Below are 20,415 nucleotides of genomic sequence, written 5' to 3' on the forward strand. Positions count from 1 at the left end.
TTTGGTCCTCAGCCACATGTGCATTCTTGGGAAAGGGCTCCTGGAAAGGGATCCAGCTAAGATCTTAGCTCCATCATGTAGGCAATTTGGTAAAGTAATATGCTTTTTACCTCCTTTTTCAAAGAGAAAGTCAAAGATCCTGTGTGTTCTTGGCACAGCAAGGGATGGCATGGCATCGTGCCTGCCTGGCCAGGGGTGACAGCTCAGCACAGTGTCCTCAGGAGCAGGAAAGTCCAGCTCCTCTGAACTATTTATCTCCTGCCTCTATTGGTATGGCAACATGTCAGCTACTGGGAGGCTTGTGCTGGATTTCTGGGGTACTTTCGGCAGCTGCAGAGTTTACAGGGGGTTAATGGGTTCTCAGATTTGCTTTCCATGCCTGTATCTTGTAAACAGCAGAATTGCAGAGCTCAGCAGGGTAAAACAGTGCTACTACCCAGGCAGCTCCTATTCAGAGCTCAGGACCTAACAGTGTGAGGGAAGGCAGGAGGTGAGACAGGGCTGTCTCCAGGATCTTGCAGCTCTGTTTGGTGTATCAAGGGAGTTAGGGGTTCTTATAGCTGTTGGGGTGACCAAAGCTGGCTCACATTAGTCAACCACAGGACCCAGAAGCCATGTTTGGGATCCTTTTGAATCATATTGATGTAACTCTTCCTCTTCTCACCAGCATGGGCACTGAGAACCTGCCTGGGCATTGCAGTGTCAGGAACCCCACTGTTCATAGGCTCTCAACTAGGTGTCCCCCTTGATACAGGCAGTGCTGTGGAGAAAATGTCCTGTGGGTAGAACTGACCCTAAGGCCACTGGCAGGACCATGCTGATTAACCCCCACACACTGAATTATAGGCAGTTCAGGCTGTTGAGTGGATGGACTCAGATTTTATTTCAGGTACAATGTTGCGGAGAAGGTGACCTTACCTAGGGACCGTGATTTGTTTTCAACAGAGCCTTTTGGTGACACTGGTCCTCCACTACTGAAACAATTCTAATGACTGCATAGGCATCATTCTTTTTTCTCTGGGTGAAACCGAGGTCAAAGCAAATTCCCTAATCCCTGTTTACTTTACTTTGCTACTATTTTCCATTTTTCATTGTCTGTAACATTAATACCTCCATTTCCATCAACATGTGCATAAATATGAGTGCAGCTGGAAAACCGACAACCACGCTCTGCTGAAGCAGTACTAATACTGTATTCTAACACTGCAGATTTTTATTTGCATTAAATTGAGAGTTGCCCATGCACCAAGAGGCAGAGAGTTGTCCATCACATAATTTTCAAGGACTGGGAACCTTGTTGATACTAGAAAGGTGGCTAACATGAACTAAGCAAGCTGGACTTAAATTAATTCCAAATTTTTCATGTGGATATAAGACATATAGTCTTGACCTGAATTAGTCCATGTTAATTAAATACAACCTAAACATTGCTTTTTCTCTAGGAGAATGACAGAGCTGACACATTGCCTACTGACCTTTCACTGTTTGACCTTTAGTACATACAGGATGTGACACTCTATTTCATCTTACTCCATTTTTCCACAGGACTTCTGATTCTTTCAATGTATCTGTGATGGATAGAGAATAAAGCACTCCTATGTCACATACAAAGCAGGAAGAGTGGAATAGTCTTGTGGTTAAGGTAATTGGCTGTGATCTAGGAGGTGTAGCTTCTATCTCTCTGTCATAAAGTCCCCGTGGGAGGCTGCATAGAAGTTTCTCTCCAAATTTCTGAAAGTAGCTGCTAATATTTTCTTCATTATTTTCCAGGAATTCCACACAGGGAATTGAAATCCAATTTTCACAAAGTCTGCTGAAGTCAATAAAACCTGCAGATGTGGGGCTGCTCTGAGAATTCAAAGTGTTGGGTGGTTGGCACTGTATATTGAGTACCAGAGGTGAAGAAAGAAGGCCTTAAAATGTCTGAGTTCAGGTTCCCTTAGATTTACTGTAGACTTTCTGTTTCATCTTGCCCAAGGCAGTCATAGCCATGCTCAGACAACCCTAAAGCAGGTTTCTCTCCCTCGACTGCATGAAGGCTGGAATCTGGGAGAGCTGGAGGGGAGAGATCCAAACATCGCTTCTCTTTTCACTCGAGATGCTGCTGTAAACACCTTGGCATTGTTGGCAACTGTTTGAATGGAGACATCCATTTTCCAACCTCATTTCCCTTCTGCACAATAGTTTAGTTATAAAGATAACCCTCTCACTTCATGTGGATGTGGTGGCTACATCAATAACAGTAACTCACCAGGTCTGGCGTTGCTTTCTGATGCCAGCTGGCACAAAGGGATTTTATCCATGCCACTGATTTCTTCTAGTCTTCAAAACAGGAAGGCTCTATGCAAACTCCAACCCAAGAGGGGCTCCTGATCTTTGAGGTCTCTGAACTGGGAATGGCTTGGGAAATCGTTACTTGTACCAGCCTGTATCCATGTCAAAGACCATTCCAATAATACAAGAGCAGCACTGGCAGATTTGTGGTATCCAGAGTGTTCCCTGGCATTTTTTTTCCCTGTTATAAGTGAAGCCTCTAAGCTCCCAAAAGGCACTAATAAAAGACTCAACATTTTGTGTGAGAGGAGAGGAATATTTCTTGCACAGGTTAGAAATTGTATTTGATTCTTTGTTCACTTCCAGGTGTGAGGAGCACATGGGTGGCAGAGGAAGGAGAACTGAAGTCTTTGACAATTCTGACTCTAGGTGGTAATCAATTTTTTCACCAGCCAGCATCAAACAGACCCACCTCAAGACACCTCAGCAGCCCTAAGCAGGCAGCCAGCTTTCCAGAGTCCCTTCTTTTAGGTGACTTAGTAAGGCAACATTTACATGCAAGCAGAAGCTCAGACAGCCTTAATCCTCACACCTGCGTGGGCTTGGCCCGGCAGCCTAGTTACTGCAGCTAGACCCGAGCTTGCTCCACCCAGGCTCTGAGTTGATGGATGTAACCTGTCTCAGGAAGCCGTATGTTCTGCCTGCCCCAGGAGTCATGCTTTATGTTAAAATGTATGTACAGCCCTGCTTACTGCCAGAACTCAGGCAGCCTGTGCATCTGCCTTGTGTGTAGTGCATTAAGCCCCGTGGAGAGGCAGGGAACATTAGTGGGAATGCCATGACTGATGGGGCTCTGCAGAGTCTCAGTGGAGCTGGCAAGGGTCCTGCCACTTCTGCCGCGTGCATAAGCCATAATATCAGTTTAGTTTAATGGTGTAACAGCCCTCCAGCCAGGATCATGCCTTCACATAAACGAGGCTGATTGTTCTACTCTTCCCTTTGTTTAGTAGCTTTTTAAAAACATGTTTTCTGAGGAGCAAAGAGGAAGTACTCCCCAGTCTGCTTTGTTGGGATTCTCCAGTCCAGACCTTAACAAGCATCACTGGGTGGGTTCAAGTGATGGAAAAGCACTTTGTAGCCTGAGGCAAAAAGTCACTATGACTATAGTCATCTAGAAATTTTAATAACGACTTGATACACTTCTGTAGAGGATATTAGCCAAATTTTGTCCATGGTTACGTTGAATCAGACTGGTTGAAGATCCCAAAAGAAAGATTGTACTGATGGAATTTACGGTTTACTCTTTGGCCGCAGTAAGCCTGCTTCTTAAATAGGAGTTTTCCATTGACTTCAATGAAAGTTGGATCATAGTAATATTTTCCCATAGAATTAATAAAAAGCAATCAAAATCTTGTAGTCTCCACTTGATCCATTTTCAGGAAAACTTTCAGTGTAAAACAGCTGAGAGGTTTACAAAAGTGAAAGCCATTGGAAATTTCCCATTCCTGTGACACTATTTGTAGTGGCCATTTCTCACAGTATTTTCAATACTGATAATTTACGGTACCAAATTATGCTTCACTGCACAATTTCAAAACCTGGTTCTTCAGACGTTGTATGAAGGGGAAGTTGACGCAAAGACTGCAAGCCTACATTGCCCAGATTTTATTTTAGATTTTTTTTTTTTTTAATATATGCTGGGTTTTTGTTTGTTTGTTTTAAGAAAACAAGTATTATTAATTTATAGAGCAGAAAATAATAAAAAAATTTACATAAAGTTCCATGTACCTTGTCTTTCACAGACTCTGGACCAGGTTTATTTTTAAATATGGAAGCTGATTTTTGTTAATAATTTTGCTAGTTCCAGTGTTACCAGTTTGTACCATGTTTGGTGATTCTGATACCTCTTCCAAGGGTGTTTCCTGTAGGGCTTTCCCGAGAGGTGCTGAGTGCAGCCAGCTTTGATTTGTTAATCCATCGAACCTGATACTGTTCTGGTTTACAACTAAAGAGAAAAAGGCATGAGGAGAGCTCTCTTTCTCAGTGAATGGGAAACCTATTTTTCACCCACTCTAACAGCAGCTGCTCCAGGTGTACATTTGCTGCTGTCAGGACAGGGACATAATAATTTTGCAAGGAGAATAGCTTTACTGGGAGAAAATTGGTCCCCTGGATAGGAGGAAGCATGACATCTTGTGACTTTGGCTGGAGATGGTTACTTAAGGCAGGTCAGACTTTTGTAATCTTTCTGTGAGCAGTGGAAGTCTTTGAGGTCCCTCAGATCACATGTCCGGAGTGCACACAAGTCAGGTGCACTCTTTCTTACCTGTTTGGGTGAATGAAGGATTACCTCCTCGTATGCTTCATAGTAAAACGTCTGACATTGACTCCAGCTCATTAATAAAGAAGGCTGGGCCAGGAACATTGGTTCCCTTTCTCACATCTCCTTTTGGGAAAGACAAAGTCAAATTTTACTTTAGTTTAAATCTCTTTACCTGAGAAAAAATCCTATTCTTTGGATGCTGTACCTCACAATAGCCATTTACTTCTCCTGTTCAAAACCCCACTAAAAAAGAGGAATTCTTGTGGATACAATTCCCATATAATATTGTGCAGCTAGAATAATACACAGTCAACTGGGGTTATTTTGCATCTAAGGAGATAGAACAATATGTAGCTATTCTCACTTTTTCTGGAACTTTTCTCACTGAGAAAACTTTAGAAAAATCCGTCTAATTTATAGGACTCCTTGGGCCTGGGGACCACACATCAAGCTGCAATATTTAACATATCACAGCAGCAGCACAATACCATATAAAAATAACACAATAAATGATTAATAGACTAACTCTCTCAAACTCATTCCCTCTGATTATTTCTTTACAATTAAAACAATTTGCTAGGGTTTTTTCAAAAGAATAAGAGCTTTGTCTCTGAACTTATCCACTGTTGGTATTTGTTTAAGTTTGGAAGAGCCTGAGCTCCTTTGGCTGTCTTCTTAGTGCTGTGTTGTGCTGTATAGACACCCCTTCTGGTATCCAGACATACCTTCCTTCCCCACTCCTGGGTCCCACTGCCCCAGACGCAGGAAGCATGGATTGTGCATGCTGTACTCTGGCAAAACCCTCATGATAGTAGATGGCTGCTGTGACTTTCTAGAAACATAAATGGGGCAGCCTTGGGGCAGTCTGCCCCTGGCTCCAGGACTGAGCGTCTACAAAAGAGGTTGGGAAGCTGTTTCAGCTTAGAAACGTCCAGAGAGATATTTTCCAAAGGTCCTAGATAGCAAGATGGAATCTGGATAATTCAAACACATTTATATTTTACTGCTTTCTCACAAAATGTGTCATTGCCCTTAGCTGAGTATTCAAGATACATAGGTGACAACACTGATATCTTTACCCTGGGCAAATTAACTGAAGAAGTACTACAGCACATGTACTTATCCCAAGGACTTTCATGGCAACAGTAGATGGATTACACTCTGGGATATAGCATATTGCTTTATGGGAGGTACTGTTGCATGAGGGGTTTGTGAGTGCTTAGGGACAACCCTGCCATTGTGTAATTTTCTCTGCCTGTTTGTCTCTTTAGTGTTCAGAACTGGATGTGGCATCCCAGTGGCCATTGCTTCTAGGCTCATGGAAATAGCATGGAACAGTTCAGAGCACATCTGATCTCCCAGGCCTGGGTGCAGCTGCACTCTCTGGTGGCTTGTGTGTTGCAATGGGGTCTTGCAAGGCACAGTCCCTCTCCTAGAAGGGAGCCTGTATGCTGAGAAAGGAAGGAAATGTTCTGTGCTCCAGCAGGACTGTTAGTCTGGATAACTAGGATTGCAACAGAAAGTGGGAAGGACATCTGCCCTGCAATGGAGACACATGTATTATACACAGATGAAAAACTTTGGAATGATGAAAGCAACTTCTCTGGAAACATATACCACTGCCACAAGCATAGAACCAGATGCATTATGCCACAAACTGGTGTGGCTCTGCTGTGGAAATACTGACTCCAGTGACTGTCGCTACTTTGTGGAAACCATATGAGGTCAGGAAGTCTTACAGCAGTCCAAGTCTTTGCTTCCTGGGGAGAATGGGGCTCTGAAAACCATGGCAGAAATATTGGAGAAGCTTGGCATAATCCATTTCCTCGAGTATGTGTAGGTATGAGAAACTGTCAGGACACATGCTCCAATTTTCCTCCTGGAAAAATCTCTTAGTACATCAGCTGTGCAACAGAGGCACTGACAGACCGCAGGCTGATGATTGATAATGTCATTGACAGAGGCAGGTACTCAGAAGTACACACTTGATAAGGATTTTTGAGACGGTGTTATCATGGTCCTTACATCATGTGTGCAGGAAAGGGCTCTAGTTTTAAATAAACCATTTTGTGACATTGCTGATTGAGGAAAATCTAATGTTGGAAAGGAAATAAAAATACCTTTATTTGTCTATTCCCCCATTACTCTCCACAAACCGGTTCTGAGCGTAGTACGAATTTTCTACTTGAGTTCATCCCAGTAAGGGTCTTTGTTGCCATTTTTTTTTACCCCAGAAGGGTGCTTTCTCCTCCGCAGAGCCTGGAGGATCCCTTGGGGTGGTCTCAGACAGGAGGGATTTCTTGTGATGAGGACACATGACTGATGGATTTACTCATTCCACTAAATCTCCCCAGTGTAACTGGGGTGTAACCTGGACCAGCTTTCACCTTGCTCTCTCTTCTGAAGATCACGCTTCCTCCTGGTTCCAATAAGGATTTGTTCCTGTAGGTCCAGGCAGTGGGATTCATCCAAACCCTAGACACTGAGGGTGTAAAAATGGTGCTTTTTGCTGACTCCAGGCAGGAACAAGGGTTTAATGCATTGTCTCTTTGGGGTAAGCTAAATACCCCTCTTCACATATGGAATTTGTCAGGAAGAGAATCTTTTCTGATACAAATTATGTTTTTGAAAACATACAGGGGAAGTGAAACCAGTGATCTATTTAATCTCAGTGAGCAGACTTTAAAATTGGGCCTACAGCAGCCAGCACAGAGCACTGGGGGAACATGTATTTGCTGAGCAACTGCTGTAGGAAAGATGGAGCAGAAGTGGCTCACGGTGTCTCAGTGCTAATGACATACAGCCTTTGATATCTTGTCCTCCTACAACTCACTCGTGTGAAAAGCACAAGTATATGAAGAGGTTTGTGTCTGCAGCAGTAGGATTCGCCCATTCCCTGATCTTGAAGGGGTAAGGACTGGCATTCCTCATTTCTTCCAGGCAGGAACAAGGGGTTAGTGCATGTTTCTGGCTTTTTTCAAGCTTTGTAAGCTAGAAGTATGTCATCACATACAAAGCCTGGAAGAAAAATGAAACCTGCTGATGTGAGCTTGCCCTTGCTGCTGCTCTGTGCAGACTGAAGCTCCCTGGTGAATCTCTTTGAGCTGAAGAAAATGCAGGTGATGATGGCAGCAGAGTGCCAAGCCTAAATTAACACACCCAGACCCAGCAGGGCTTACCAGCACTGGCTGGTTCCTTACTAACATGGTCACGCAGCTTTCCTGGCTCCAAATACCCGCAGAGCAGGCTTGTGTCTGCCCATAGTGCACTCTGTCAACAAGACTTTCTAGTGCATATCAAGCTTCAGATAAAATCTTGAAGGTGTTGGATGTCTTCCTGGGATGTGCTGAATATCCTCTGCTCCCATTCACCTTGGTGGGAACCAGGCAGCATCTCAGCACCATTCATTCCCTGCATTGCCCCATGGAGGTTTAGGATGTTCACATGTGATGCTTCTGTACACAGTGAATAACACATTGTTCAGTTGCACAATAAGGTGTGGATGGGTTTGATTTCCTGGGTAGAATCATCTCTGTTTCTGAGCTGGCTTGCACAGCTACTGTTAGTGGGGCAGAGAGATCACAGAATCACAGAATATGCTGAGTTATGTACTGGTGTGCAAGCCTGTCAGCTCCCAGAGCTTTAAGGGTGAGACTGCAGGACTGTGACCTCATCACAGCCACCAAACTTGGAGAGAAAGATAATTCCTGCCTGCAAAAATAGCCCCCTTGTCTCCCTGCTATGATGCTGAACACAAATAAATGTTTATTTTAATACAAAGTGAAAAATCACAGAATCACAGAATGTCTAGGTTGGAAGAGACCTTCAAGATCATCGAGTCCAACCCATGCCCTAACACCTCAACTAGATCATGCCATCGAGTGCCACATCCAGTCTCTTTTTAAACACATCCAGGGATGGTGACTCCACCACCTGGAGGTCCCCAGGCAGACTATTCCAGTACCTTATCACTCCATGAAAAGCTTTTTCCTAATATCTAGCCTCTATTTCCCTTGACGCAGCCTGAGACTGTGCCCTCTCATTCTGTCAGTTGCTGCCTGGAGAAAGAGACCAACCCCCAGGTGACCACAGCCACCCTTCAGGAAGTTGTAGAGTGATTAGGTCACCTCTGAGTCTCCTTTTCTCCAGGCTAAACAACCCCAGCTCCCTCAGTCGTTCCTCGCAGGGTGTGTGCTCCAAGCCCCTCACCAGCCTCGTTGCCTCCTCTGGACACGCTCAAGCATCTCAACATCCTTCCCAAACTGAGGGGCCCAGAACTGGACAATACTCAAGGTGTGGCCTCACCAGTGCCGAGTACAGAGGAAGAATGACCTCCCTGGTCCTGCTGGCCACACCATTCCTGATCCAGGCCAGGATGCCATTGGCCCTCTTGGCCACCTGGGCACACTGCTGGCTCATGTTCAGCTGGCTGCTGATCAGTACCCCCCGGTGCATAAAATATTGCAGATTAATACAGGATGATTCAAATGTTGCTGACTTTTCACTACAAGGGTATTGTAAGAACTCTTACATTCCTGTCAATGTTGATAAATTCTGAGAGGTTTTGTCATTTAGCTTGTGATAAGGAAAACATTCCTCCCTGTTAGCTATGCAGCATGAATAGACCAACTTGACAAGCTTTCATTGTCATTGTCTACAAAGGTGTCGAAAACTTACAACATATGGTCACATACACACAAGCACACACCCAAACATATGTGAACACAAATACACACACACAAAATGTACAGCCAAATGAACAGACAAAATTAATTTTGCCTGTTATGCTATAGCTGTTATGTCTTGGCTTTCTTTTTCAGCAGGGCAAAAAGCCTGTAACTTACTGTTTTTCAAAGTTTAAAGAGCCTCAGGCAGTGATAGCACTTCTAACAGGTTTCACCAGACAGTCACTATCCCTGAGTTATTTTTAGATAAATACACAGGAAAAGGATCTACTATCTGTATTAGTCTTATATTCTTGAAGTGGCACAGGTACATAGTAGGGAAACCAGTGTAGCCTAGGCAACCAAGACTCAAGTGCCCACCTCTCCTCACTAAAACACCTGATTATGTGCTTGATCTCAGATATGTCACCTCACAGCTCGTCCTCTTCCCCTCTCAGCTGTCTCCTTTATTTACATTCAACAGTGCAAGAGGGCATCCAGTAAATCTTTGTTTATGTCTTTTACAGATATATCAGTCAGACTGCAGATTTCAGTTCTCAAGGGTGGTGTTTATCCAGTCAGCATCAGTTTCTCCAGGCCTGGACGATGCCAAAGAATAGGACTGGTTTTCACAATACAACACAGCTGCAACTCCAGCCTCCAGGAAGGGCATGTTATAGATCTTGCTGCAGATGCTTTGAGCAAGTTATGAACCTTTGCTTCCCTCTTAACCTTTAAGGGAGAGCTAGACTACCCAAGATGTAAATTGCCCACTGAAATTGCCTTTCTCAGGTGATATCTAAAGGAATGTGGTAAGGTGCTGCCTGTCAACATCACATGCCACTGCCTGCCCCAGATGGCTGAAATCACCCTAAATTTCCTAAACAAAGTTCCTCTTAAATTTTTACCTCAGGCTGAGTGGCAGAATGCTTTAAAGTCTTTACTCTGCTGAACCAAAACTCTATTGATAAAGTTGAAACTAGAGTCTGCACCAAGCTTTTGGATAGCTGAGGAACAGCAAGCATTTGCTTTTCTGCTGCCTTACTGGAAAATGTCATCGTTTACAGTGACACTACAGTGTTTTGCAATGAAGAAAGACGTGACATAAATTTGTTTCTAATTTTAGCTTGAATTAAGCAATTATTTTAAATAATATGTGGTCAAGGTTACTTGCCACTGCATTTTTATTCAAACTCATTTGAAGTAATGCTTTCTTAGCCTCACTAAATAAAATTGGGAAAGCCAGAAAGCAAAAGATCTTCATTAGGGGTGTATGTATAGGCATCAGCCAAATCATTATCATTAGCAAATCCATCAGGCATATCTAACCTTAGTCCAGCATTTAGATCTAATAAGATCATTAACTGCTTCATTTGTGTCGTTATTGAAGTTCTCTGTACCATCTTTTTTTGGCCCATTCTTTTGTCAAGGAATTATATATTACTAGCTCAAGACTGAAGACTGCGCTCATGTCACCTGGATTCCTGAAAAGTCATATGCCAATCATTATTAAAGGATGTCCTAGATATCTACATTTTTCTTTTAGACAATAGCCTCCTTTAGGAGAGAATTCATAATCTTTGTGATCTAATCAGAGAAAACGTGCTAAGCAAGTCTGAGCACACTCATAAAATTGATAGATATGAACAATGAGAATCAAGAGAAAAAAGAATGGAACGGAAGAAATGGTATTTGTTAAAGAAAGTAAACCTGTCCTCCAAATTCACTCAGTGGAAGGAAAAGATACCATTTTTTGAAACAGACCAGACTGGCCAAGTCAGTAATTCTTTAGCAACCGTAAAAGTGGAAAAGAAACACACAGAAAGTGAAATCCAGGTCAGGAAACTAAAAATTAATATAAAAGGATTGCACAAGTGTTTAGAGAAATAAGAAAAGCCAATGCAAAAAATAAACTATAGAGATATAAAGGATAAAATGAAAACACCGTATAACTTCCTTGGCAGTAAGAGGAGGATCAGAGAAAGCATTGGCCAGCTAATAAATGGGACAGGAAAGCTAATAACAAAACATGCCAAGAAGGCCAAAGTGTTTAATGCCTTTTATTGCTTCAGTCTTCATTAAAAAGCCTGACTGTAATCAGATGGCTGACACAGTTAACACCAGCCACAAAAGGGTAAGAACTCAGGCAAGAATAGAGAAAGAAATGTTTAGAAACTGCTTAGATAAATTAGATTTTCTCAGATCATTCAGGCCTGTAATTTACCCTAAGTTACTTAGGGAACTGGCTGAACAATCCAGAAGGCCATGGTAATTATCTTTGAGAATTTGGAGGATGCTGGGCTAGAAAAAGGCTGAAAGACTGCCTATTATAAAAAAAAGGGGGGGAAAAATAAGAGGACAGAGAATCCCAGCTGATCTGACTTTCAGTTCCCAGAAAGATCACCAGATAAGGGTTCAAATGACATGCAAGAGAGCAAAGTGATAAGTAGTTATCAATGTGATTTGTCACGACCAGATCATATCAAACCAGACTGTTCCTTTGTTTGTTTTTCCTATGACTGGGTAACAAGTCATGTGGATAGGCAAGAATTCAGTAAGGTTTTTGTACCGCCTCAAATGGCATTTTCATAAGCACCCAGGGAATTGTGGTCTGAATCATGGGCCTCTAACTTAACTGGGCTCAATGAACAATAATACTGGAAAACATGCTGCATTGCTTTCCATGTCAGCTTTGGTTTGAAGCTCTGCTGCCCAAAAGTCACAGCTTCGGGACCACTGACTCTTGACAAAACTGCTGCAAAATAGCCACAGTACTTATTGGTGAATGACAGCCAAGGATCTGCTGACAGCAGTTCAGTATTGTTCTGACTGGATTTAGCAGGTAAGATTCTATAAGGGGCTGTCCTGGGGTCCAGGTCCACTGTTATCATTACAGTGGCTTGAATGATGCCCTAAAGAGCACATATTTTAAATCTGGGTTTGACTCTAAGCACTGACAAATTGCAAGCATCTTGAGGGAAAGGCCTGAAGAATTGAAGAAATACTCTAAAAGAAGCAGGATAGCCTTGAATATAAACTGGCATCTAGATAGGGCTAAATGCCTCCTTGAATACTTAATGGTAAATGAGAGGAGAGGTAGCAAAGATCTGGGAATTGTAGTGGATCATAAACTCAGCATGAGTCAGTAATGGCATCCTGTTGTGAAAGAAGCAAATATTATTCTGGGATATATAAACAGAAGAATTGTACAAAAGACATATGAGGTAATCCTTCCATTGGTAAAGTCTCCAGTAGGGAGCCAATTCCAGTTTTGGATACCAGACTTCAAGAAAAATTGTAAAAAGTCCAGGGGAGAGAAATGAGCCTGGTCAGAGGTCTAGAAAACATGTTTCGCAGGGGCAGGTGTCAAGAAATATGTCTGCTTAATTTATGCAGAGAAGACTGGTGAGAATTGTGCCTGCCAGGCTTCAAATAAATAAAAATGCTACTTCAATGAGATGGTAATAAACCTTAGTGTCTCTATTCATTGTGGTTAATACAATGTTATATGTTTAACAATGATTTAGGTTGACTTTTTGAAAAGTCTTTTTTTTCTGGAATAGATTCTTCAGAAACAGTAGCATCCTTCTGATGAGGGCCATTAAGACCAGGCTTATGAAATACCTGCCAAGAATGCTCCAGGTAGAGCTAGTCTTGCCTTAGACAGATTGATGGATTATTCCTATTTTCTTTGTTTTTATGATAATGGATTGGTTTTTAAAAAATTCTGGGTCCAGACTGGCACATATTTGCCATAAGCAATCTCTGTACTTGTCACGAATATGAACTCTGAAGATGCTGTGTGTGATATTAAACTTTTCGATGCGTAAATCAATGTGTAGGTTAAGCATACGGTTAGTCTAAGTGCATGCACTTCTTTTGGTAAATTCCCACTTCTTTTCATTCAAAAAGCCATTACTGGCAAAAGATGGCTCTGGATGCAGGACGTCCATGTGGCTCTCTGTCCTAAACCTCAGTCCTGCGTCCTCCTCATCCAGAGGATGGGCAGAGGGAATTGGTGTTAATACTGGCAGACAATTTCTAATAATCTCTGTGGTTCTGGCTCCACAGAGTGGCATAATGACTGGGCTGGCGAGGTGGAGGAGTCTGCTCCTGCTCTTTCCTGCAGCACTAGAGGGACAGCAGGCAACCTTTGAAGAAGCCTGTGTGATCACGTGGGGATACCAGCTAATGTTAGCCATCTAACAGTGGGTGCTGAGCACAGGCAATGCATCTCCCAACACCCCACAGAGTGAGTCAGTCCAGCTCTGTCCCTCCTCAGTCCCACTCTTCTCACTCTCAGGCCACCAACCATGGTCCCACCAACTGTGGCCGGTGCTGGTTTTCAAGGATGCAGAAGTAGTTACCACACATCAGTGATTCAGCCAAGTGGTAGCCCAGAGAAACAGAATTGACGTGACCTAGGGATATGGCTAATCTCACCAGGACCTGCACAGGCATTTTGTCCAGTGTTAAGAGCAGAATCCTAAAGCCAGATGGAGACAAATGCACTGGGCTCCTTCTTTTGGTGCCAGTCTGTGATTGCGGCACGCAAAGCAATCACACAGAGATCAGAGATTTGCAGGGCAGAGTTGCTCTTCAGAGAGAGCCCAAGGCTGAGCTAAGGCTGAGAGCCTCTGCCTGTTTATTTCTTACTTTTTATACATTTGTGGGTCTAGTTGTGGATTGGCTTCTGGGTTTATGACCACTCAGCCCAGTGGTCAGACCAGCTGTCAGTTACAGTTGTTTTCAGGTTAGAAATATGTAAACAAAGGACAGGGAATGAAAAAGAAAAGATTTGTTTATGTTACCATGTGTGAGAAAAGGGAAAACTGCTCCTAATGTTGTGCAGAAGCTAAAGAGACTGACTCTATCTTATGAACAATCAGAAGGCTTTAAAAAAACTCAGAAAAACCAGGGTGACACCAGTATGCAGTTAGATAAAGATAGAGTGATGTGTGACAACAAGTGCCCTCATTTTGGCCAGCAAAAAAAGACTTTGTTCTTGTACTTGACTAAAAAAATGTCAGCTAGGAGCCATAACACCCAGTTGTCTTGTTTTGCTCTTTATTCCAGTGAGCGATGCCAATGCTTAGTTGTTTATTTGGATTGTTTTTATCTTATCCAGTGCATTTTGCTGTGGGCAAAGATACAGGCATTAAGTCAACAGAAGGACCTAGGTGTTGCAACAACGAGTGTTGGAGCCCTTAACTGTTAGGCACTGGGCCATGTAGAGGAATCCCAAGCCCCATATGAAATACTGGCCTCTCTAAACAAAGCACAGGGTTTAACACAATAATTTATCTCTAAGCATCACATGGGAATGTGTCTCTGCCACTCAGCCATTTATTATTTCCCAGCCAGGAAAGTTAGAGAGGAGGAAACAGTGTCTCATGTGACTTTTGAGAACCTTACACCCACTGAATAACAAGCAGCAAAGGGGGAAGGGGCAGAGGGAAGACAAGCAGTTTGGAAATAGCCTTAAGGCAAAAATTTAACACAGAAACTCTTTGGCATAAATTCCTCAAGAACAGTGAGGCTGATAAGAGGAGAAAAGAGGTCCCTAAATGATTTGTGAGCAGAAGGCAGGGTGCTAATGTATTTACATAATTTATTCATAACAGTTTGCTCAGCCAGCTCTACCAAGGACATGGATACTGGACGCTTTAAATGTTCTCTGGGGGAGGAGTGAATCTGACTTTTTGAGCTGAGCCAATGGCTACTGACGTCTCTGCTGCCCTTTCTGTGTTCCTCTGTGGGTTGTGGATCGAGTGGTGGGTCTGATGCTGCTTGGTCCCATGTACAGATGTTCCACCTGTGCAAAGGGAAGCTGAGCACCCACATCCAAGCCACTGTTGGATTTCTGTCATTTTTAAAAAAAAATTGTATCCACCGTCTATATTGTGGGTTAGTTCCCCAAGCTCTCAGACAGGGTAATGCTGTGGGAATACACCGTCAGCAACTACCAGTTATGAAATATCCTCAGATGGCTCTGACTGCCTGAGCCTATTCAGAGCAGTACTGTTCTGCATGCTCAGAGGAAAGATAAAACTGCCCCGCACAGCAAGTGAATCCCACATTGTGCTGGGAACAGGAAGGTCCCTCACTGCCCTGCTGTTCCCTCCCACTTCTCTTTTTTGCTATGCAAAGTCAGATGAAAATGAATTAGATGCTTGTACTGAGCATTTCAATGGGACAGAAACTCAGCAATATTACCTGTCAGTGAGTCTCTGGGAAGCAAAAAGTCACTGCCAAGTTCTGCTGGATCTTGAGCAATCTGTGAACAGCGTTGGCATGGCAACCCACAGATACAGCTTCCATGCATCATTTGTCTGGGGACTAGCCTCTCTTCAGCCTTCAGCCTGGAGCTCTGCGCTGGCCAAGTGTCTAGTTAATCTGAGTCATTGAATTGCTGGGAGGGATTATAGGGTTAAACTGGGATAACCTAAATAGGCTGATAAAAGGCTATTCAGTAAGAGATGCAAGTGCTCAGCATCTCCCAGGTTTTAGGCCTCATGCTCTCGAGTCCTGAGTTGAACTTATCTAAAAGAATAAAGGGTAGGCACTGGAAATTCCCCAAAAAACTTGGAAAGACACCCAGTGTGATCTTAGTCTCTGTGAGAGCTGGAAAGATTTATTTTAGAAAGAGGTTTGGATGGTTAAATATTATTTGGAACTGTGGTTTCATTTTGTATGTACAGTGGTTTTACTCTTAGTTCCTTTCCTGTTCTATAATCTCCTCTGTTTCTTCAGTGTAATTAGCCTGTTGTTTTCAAAAGGCTGCTGATTGTGTGTGAATTGAACTCATTATGCACTGACTTTGCTGTGTGTGTGTTATGTATGCTGCCGGAGTCTTCAATCCCTGACCTGCACCAGAAGGAGCTTTGCAGGCTGAGATATTTGCATGTGGCAATGGGCTAAGGAAGAGGGTAACTCAGCAGGCTCTTGGCTCGAGCCTGCCAAGCAGCTTCGAGCCTGAGAGCTCCAGCTGATGGTTCTGGAGACGAAGCCTCCTCTCCTGGAAGCACAGGAGTCTCTGCTCCCTAAACAGGAGCGGATTTAATCATAGGGGCCTGTCAGAAGGTGTGTTTTGGGTACTATCTGAGGTCCAAGTGCTCAGCAGATGTACTCCAGTGTCACTTGCAAGATCAACTAAGATGAGTCCTTGCAGAGGGCTGATGTTTCTAGGTTCTGCTCCACACCAAAACCTATAATACTGGGGAAAACCAGTTTCTGGTTTCTGCCAGCATGGCATAATTATCCTGGAATAATGGTCCTTGAGAATCTGTATCAGGACTTTTAGGCTGTAAGTCCTGCTGTTGTGGATGCTCTGTGGGAACAAGATAGAACTGGGATTTTGGGAGTTTTTACAATTCCACAAGTCTTTGGAAAGGCTGGCATGATTGGTCACCTCAGAGCCATAGATTTTATAGTTGTGGGTTCCCAGACATGTTTTCTGGCTTCCAGGTGACTTCAAGTCTAGCTGTGATCTGAAACTTTTAGATCATTTAGTTTCAGCAAACAACTCTTTTTGGCAAAACTGTTTTGCTCCCAAACTTTTGTCTAACACTACTTCAGTGTTCAAGGAAAATAAAAGCTTCCCATTTGGCTTCTCAGTATGCTTTGAGCTAAGTTCTGGGGTAACTTATCAAAATGGAACATCCTTGTCCTTCCCAGTCTACACTGTGTGTTGACTTGCTACACTCTCACAACTCCCACTAGTTCTGGGGAGTGTTGCCAAGTCACATATGTCCAGCAGCATTAATTCATGAGAGTGTGGAGAAGACGCCGTTCCTTCAAGTATCTTTTGCATCTGTAACGTGCAAAAAAATAGTAAGTATAGATATGTACCAAAACGCTCTGTAATTTTCCTTATGTGAAGTGATCACCAGGGCAGTAATGCACAGAAACTAAACAAGTTTGAATCCAGGTTATGTTCAGGGGCAGGGAAGAAAACAATGAAAACTGCATCCCTTTTGTCTTCTATATATAGACACTTACAGGAATTCCACTTAATTGGTCTCTGCCCAGTGTAATGTGAATTTTGTCCTTAAGAATGAGTAGTCATTCATTTGGTGGAGAAAGTCAAAGTCAATGTTAATGAGATCGCTCCCCCCATGCAGGGAGGTGCTGTAGCTGAAATGAACATTATCAAACATAAATACCATTTATGGGTTCCAGACTCCCAATCTGTGTTGGTCTGACAACTTTCAAAGCGATACTTGTTTTAGTGGCTAAGCAGTCAGCCAAAGTGACATTTTCTTCTTGAAGACAGCTTGACAATCTAGCAACTTCTATTGCGGTGTTACTACTAAAATGCACAGTATGAATCATCACAGTCACTCTCTATTTTCAAAAGTGATAGCGATAAAGTATATCACTATGTAAACACAGAAGATAAATTCTTCTCAGTCCATCAGTAGCAAGAGGAGGATGGTGATGGACAGCCACAAAGGGAAAATATTTGTATCATAATTGTGCCTATTTTTCTTTTATGGAGTACATTCATAATGCCTATAGAAATTAACAACCTGGCAAGGGAAAGCAATATGCACAGCAACTGCTATTGCTGCCACTGTGTTGCCATATTAACCTTCAGCTTGATAATTAAATATTTAGTTTCTCTAAATCTGAGTCACTCCTCTTAGAAGGGAAGGGCTCTCAGGTTCTTCCTGGATTTGCAGTGTGATCTATGGACTCAGGATTGAATCATGCTTGACGTGCAATAAAAAGCTATTTTTGGAAGCAAACATTTTTCTATGAGTGCACAAAAGCAGTCAAATATTTAGGTTCACATTGATATTTCTGCTAATAAATTGCACATTTAATCTCAGATTCTCAGTGTTTAAGAATTTACTGAGTAGAGGCGGAGCTGGGAGGAACTCGTGTAGTAGGTAGGATCAGACCTCTGTTACACCAGAGACTCACTCCTACTCTGACAGCATTCATACACTCACCACAGTGCTGGGGTCTCGCTTCTGTCTTGCGAGTTGTGCAGCTGCAGAGAGTTGGCCTGACCTGCTGACCAGTTTCTCAGGTGGCAGGTTCCAAGGAAGAGGAGAAGAAATACGGTATTGCAATAAAAACCAGATTGAGATTGCAGCGTCTTTGCAGGGAAAGAACCATCTTCCAGCAGAGTCAAAGGCACAGCCACTCCTTCAGCTCATGAGCGCTTGCATGTGAGGGCATGCCATGACTTGTATGTGCAGAAGTGTTTCCATCATGTGATCTGTTCATTCCCAGTCTCATGGTCCGATGTCAATCATCCAGAAAGCTCAGAGGCTTGGGAGGTGGCATAATCAAACTTTTGGGGAAGTCTGGTCCAGCCAAAAGAGCATCAGTGGGGGACTTGGAGTAAGTGGCTATGCACATTTTCCATTCTTAGCCATGATCATCTGTAGGGTGATTCAACTCTCTGAATGTAATGCCCTTTGAAAGACTCCACAGTATCCAAGCTATGCGTGTGAATCTGTCATGCCTGAGTCCCATCACAGCCTTCTTTCTGGAGGTCCAGTGTCCACTTCAGAGTATCACAAATGCTGGAATTTGACACCTATGTATACTACTGAATTGCATCCTTAACTTAATTAAGCCCTTATTTTTCCAGGAATGTGGGAATTGCTCCTTACAGTAACAAGATGACTGGAAGTCTTAGTGGTTTAGCAACTGCAGAGTCCTTGGAATATCTTCATAGCATTAGACACTGGCAAGTGGAGGGATGTAGGGCATACCAGTACCTGTAACAGCCTTACAAATTCAGCCATTCCACTTCTGAGAGCACAGTTAGTTTAGCTGTTTCTGAGGGCCCTGCCTTGTCCTGCCAATGCTTAGGAAAGTTTGGTGTGTGGGGACACTGGCACTGTCTGCTTGTGCTGGGGAAAGCACAGAGCACAGCTCTTTGAGCTGCATCAAGCTGACTGCTTTGGGGTCTTGATGCTGGTATTAGCTAACCTGCAGGAGGTTGGAAGGCTTTCAGTTATGCCCAGTACCTGGATAGAATGCTTGGATGATATCTGGACTGATTAATTAGTCAACCTGGTAAGTTGTACCATGTAGGCTTACATTTGGGATGGTTGCTCTTTCCTGCATCTTCCTGGCTTCCCAAAGTTGACACAACTGCAAGCTTTTAAGGACAAGGCACAAAGCTCCATCTGGTTTGACAATGAGACTTAGACACAGAAATCAGTTAGATGTAGCAAAAACAATATGGCAAGCACTGTTTAATATATTTTGAAAGTGCTGTGGCCTACACAGTCATAGGGAAGTGTCATAAACACAGCAGTGGTTACAACAATAATCACACCACCTTGTTTGTATTCCTGTGTGGAACCCCCTGGTCTGAGCTTTATGTGCTCAGTGTGATGTGCTATATGTTAGGGAATATCCCTTGGGTCAGCTGGGATTGGTGTCCTGCCTCTGTTCCATCCCAACTGCTTGTGCACCCCTGGCCCCCTCAGTGGTGGGGTGGTAAGAGAGGCAACAAAGGGTTTGGCTCTGTGTGAGCACTGCTCAGCGATTATGAAAATATCTCCATCTTATCAACATTATTTCCAGCACCAATCCAAGACACAGACCCATGCCTGCTACTGTAAAGAAAATTAATTCTATCCCAACCAAAATCAGCACATTTACTAATGAATCTTCTGAAGGCAAGCCTGTATATGAGGAAGACTATGGAAATCTGGCTAGAAGAAAAGGTCTCTCAGAACCAAGCATGCCAGGGTTGCTGTCCTCAGAGTGTTGATAATATTCTGCACAAATTCACATACTGTCATGAGATGCTAATCATCTCCCAGTGGGACTGGAGGAGCTGAAGTCTTCCTAAGGAAGAAAATATTTAGAGTCAGATGAACATGAATCTCAGGCCTGAAATGATTCAGATTATAACCTGTGGAAGCTCGAAGGCTGGGACTATTATCAAAGGAAAGAACAAGGGATGAAAGATCGGATCTCTGTTGTGATGCAGCAAGAAAATACTTGCTCTATCTTGTTAGCAATGACGTTCAGAAACTTAGCTAATAATAGCCCAGCCTTGATACCAGAGAAATCAATCCCCATGTACTGAGCTATCAACAGATCTGATTTGTGTACATGATGTTCAGAACTGCAAGGAGGTGTGGTATGAGACAAATTAAATGAAAAATGTGACAAACT

The sequence above is a fragment of the Hirundo rustica genome, chromosome 1, assembly GCF_015227805.2.
Source record: "Hirundo rustica isolate bHirRus1 chromosome 1, bHirRus1.pri.v3, whole genome shotgun sequence".
NCBI lineage: Eukaryota > Metazoa > Chordata > Aves > Passeriformes > Hirundinidae > Hirundo > Hirundo rustica.